The sequence below is a fragment of the Piliocolobus tephrosceles genome, chromosome 11, assembly GCF_002776525.5.
Source record: "Piliocolobus tephrosceles isolate RC106 chromosome 11, ASM277652v3, whole genome shotgun sequence".
Lineage (NCBI taxonomy): Eukaryota > Metazoa > Chordata > Mammalia > Primates > Cercopithecidae > Piliocolobus > Piliocolobus tephrosceles.
The window spans coordinates 99,581,626-99,585,767 of record NC_045444.1 but is presented as its reverse complement, the minus strand read 5'-3'; positions in this window follow the sequence as shown (position 1 = coordinate 99,585,767).

The window sequence follows — 4,142 nt, the reverse complement described above, 5'->3', positions numbered from 1 at the left end:
CACATAAAAAATGAGGATAATATTTCAAATGAACATTATATAATCCTAAAATCAGATAAATATATGAGAGGGCTTTAAATACTGTAAATTGGTATGTAAATACAAAGTAAGAACCAAAGATGAAAAGTTACATTCCCAAATGATTGGAGTAATGGAGCTTTTACTTCATAGATTGAAGAAGAAAATGTAGTGATTTACATATTGAATTCTGTTTAACCCAGTGATACTCAGGAACAACTTTGAGTTTTTAAATATTTCATTTGGGATTTTTTTCACTGGTACTTGGAAATGTGCTTATAATACATAATCACAGTTATTTCTATCTAACCTTTATATTTTGTGACATTCTCAAGTTTAAAATTTTTCTTTTGTTAAAAGGTTCTATTTTACCACTTTTATAAAGCAGTTTTATCAACTGTCTTAAAAGAAGAAATCATAATTTTTTTTTACAGTCTAAAAACCATAGATATCTATATTCACTTGAGAATGCCTTTAAAGGGCAAGGGTGCATCCTAAATAACAAGTTAGGTATATTAAATGCGTGTAGTAAAAGTCAGAAAGACTAATCATAAATGTCTAAAGTTGCTGACATTCTTACCACATAAAAAAAGAGCATTCAGTGGAAAGCTTTTTAAGCGACTCGTTAAAAAGCAGTTTATAAATGGATTCGGAAACTGTGATCTTCTAAAACTTAAAGACAAATTTTTATGTTAAAAAATGTACCAAACTGATCTATGAAGGCCGTTCCATTTAAGTATTTTTCTTTAAAAATATGTTTAGCTGGGTGCAGTGGCTCATGCCTGTAATCCCAACTACTTGGAAAGCTGAGGCGTTGAGGATCACTTAAACCCAGGAGTTTGAGTCCAGCCTGGGTAGCATAGCAAGACCTCATTTCAGATATATATGAAGGTATATATCTTTATATACCTTTATATGTAATATTTATATACCTTTATAAATATATATATTTACCAGTTTATCAGTTTTGAAACTCTGATATACATATTAGGAATAGAATTCCACTTTAAGAGATACATATAAAGATATACAAATATATATAAATGTCTCTCTTTACATACATTTGTCTTAATATAATATAAATTTTATTTTGTAATTTCCAGTTATTTTAATGCAAAATGGTTGTAATAAATTTACTAGTGGTGAGGTTTATTTAAACACTAATATATCTCTTAAGAAACAGGCAAAGTAATCTGAATCTTGTGCTCATTTAACTCATATTCAATTTACTGACTAAACATATATCCAAAATATTCACAAAATTTTTGTAAGCGCTCACTTCCAATTTTATTCAATTATAACCTAAAAGTATGTATGTTTTATCATATTAAATTATTTTTGGATTGCTTAAATTACTGTTCTAAATTTGCATCCTTTTTAATTTCTTAATATTAATGCTTCAATAGCCAACATTGCTTTGATTTCTCCTGAATACTTTTACTAATTTTAGATCTATATAAAATGTATTTAAGGACAACTTCTTTCTTAAAAGTGATATACATACATAATGGAACTTTTCAGTACAGTGCTTGACTCATAATATCATGAATTAAATAATACATTCTATGAAAAAAAAGCCCTTGTGTTGGATGTTTGTTAGGGGAAGAAAAGGGCAGTGGTTGCCTTTAAGAAGCATCTGAATACAAAAATTCCCCTGTACTTAGCAATTTTCACCTTTAAAACTTTTTGGAAGTTCACTTTCCACAGAGCCTATACTCCCTTTGCACTTTATTCTTTGTCTTACGAAGTTCTCAGCCTTTTCTTTCTGTACCCTTAGTGCTAAAACTCTTCATTCGACAGATACAAAAGCAAAGTGAAGGTATGGCTCCATACCTGCATATACCATTTTTATAAAGGAAAACAAAAAAGATGGGATGGTAGGGAGTAGGACATGTAAACAAAATCCAGTAATCATCCCTTACTTGTTGATGCTGTTCTCGACACTAAATGTTAAAGTCATACATGTTGGTGCTTAAATGGACTCAGGATAAATGAAAATATATTTTTTCATCCTTTGGCACTAGGCTTGTTGAAACTGTGCAGTATGCTGTTTCACTCCCATTTGAAATGCCAGCCTAGAATTTTTAGCATCATGAGTATGTTGTGGGATCAACACAACAGACTGAGTATTGAGTTTGTAAAAATTGAACTTTGCATATTTTAAAATACACTTTTTACTTGTTAGGAAGTAAAAAGACAAAAAGTGAAATTTAAAAAAAAAATCACATCATATTAGGTATAATACAGATTGTCAACAAAGAATTTCCTGTGCCATAAGTAGTATGAACATATTTAATCTTTTAAATATGTCCATTAAAATGTCGATTAAAAAAAAGTCCATTTAAAAAAACTAAACAATTCAGAAGCAACGCTTTAAGTAGTAAGAAAACAGTCCTTCACGTATTATAAAAGAGAGAAATTACTTAAAACTTTCTTTAATCCTAAATTGTTTATCAGTTTTGAAACTCTGCACGTAGTAGGGATAGACTTCCACTTTAAGACAAACACTTTGGGGACAAAGTTTGAGTTTGACAGGGTGTTCCTCTTCTACTATCCACGTTTCTTAAACTCTTTCTTCATCAAGTGTCAAGGGGCCCTTCTTACTTATGACATTCCATCTTCAGATAGCTTAAAACTTTCCCAGGAAAGTTCTAAGTCCATGTCTCCCAAATGTTTAAGCTGATAGATATTATAGGACTTTTTTTCCTCCATTTGCTGAGCCCCCTCATCAAGCAAACATATTTTATCTACTCCCATTTTATGTTATCTTTTTAAATATGTATTTCTATATATGGAATATGCTTTTCATTTCTATAAATGGTTATTTTTAAAAATGAAAATAGCTTGCCTTTCTGATTAGCAAAATATTCTATGCTCAATGTAAATAATTCAGATCATATATTACCATTTTTCATCATGTATACTTCTATTTATATTTTTTACATAAATGGGAACATACTATAACTTATTTTTTTCCCTTATCATAACATGTTAAAGATCTTAGGTCCATTCCCAGAAAACTGATTTACTGTGTATTTCCCTAATGACTAAAGAGTATTCTACTAGGTAACTGGTATCTTAATTGGCTGATTGCGTTCCCTATTTACTAACACCAAATTTGTTTCCTATTTTCATGATCTGATACAATTTTACATTCTTGTATATACATTTTTACTCACCCATTGGACTACTCCTTTAGGATAAAATCTAAGAAATGAAGAGCAAACACATTCTTTTAGTATATTACAAAACCCAGATTGCCCTGCACAGTATTTATATCTGTGTCCTGTCCCACCAACAGTGTGGGAGAGTACCTATAATGCCCTGTATCCCCATACTGTTACTTATGCTAAGACATCAATTTAAAAAAAATCAAATCAATAAAAAATGAGATTTGTATTTTGATTTCTAGTAAGATCAATGAATGGTCTGTCTTTGAGGTGATACTTAGAAAATACTTCCTGTTATGGACTGAATTGCATTTTCCAAAATGTATATGTTGAAAGCCGAATGCCAGTGTAGCTTATTTAAAGACAGGGCATTTAAAGAGGTAATTACGGTTAAATGAAGTCTTAAGGGTGGGGCACTAATCCAATGACTGATGTCCTTTGAAGAAGAGGAAGAGTCACCAGGAATGCACATGCACAGGGAAAAGGCCATCTGAAGACATAGGGAGAAGGTGAGAGGCCTTAGGAGAAACCAACCCTGCTGACACTTTGACCTTGGACTTCCAGCCTCCAGAACTGACAAAATAAATTTCCATCTAGCCACAGGGCTTTTTTTTTATATTAATAGCAGACCTGGCAGACTAATATACTTCCCCATTTCAAGATTATAGCATCATTAATCTGAATTTTCTCCTCATATTTTATAATCTTATTCTTTCATTCAAATCTTTGTTCTGTTTTGATTTATTTTTCTTAAAGACAGGATCTGGCTCTGTTGCCTAGGCTGTAGTCTAGTGGGTGATTATAACTCATTGCAGCCTAGAACTCCTGGGCTCAAGGGATCCTACCTCCTCAGCCTCTCAAGTACCTGGGACTACAGACAGGCACCATCACCCTGGCAAATTAAAAAAATATTTTTGTAGACACAGGGTCTCGCCATGTTACTCAGACTAGTCT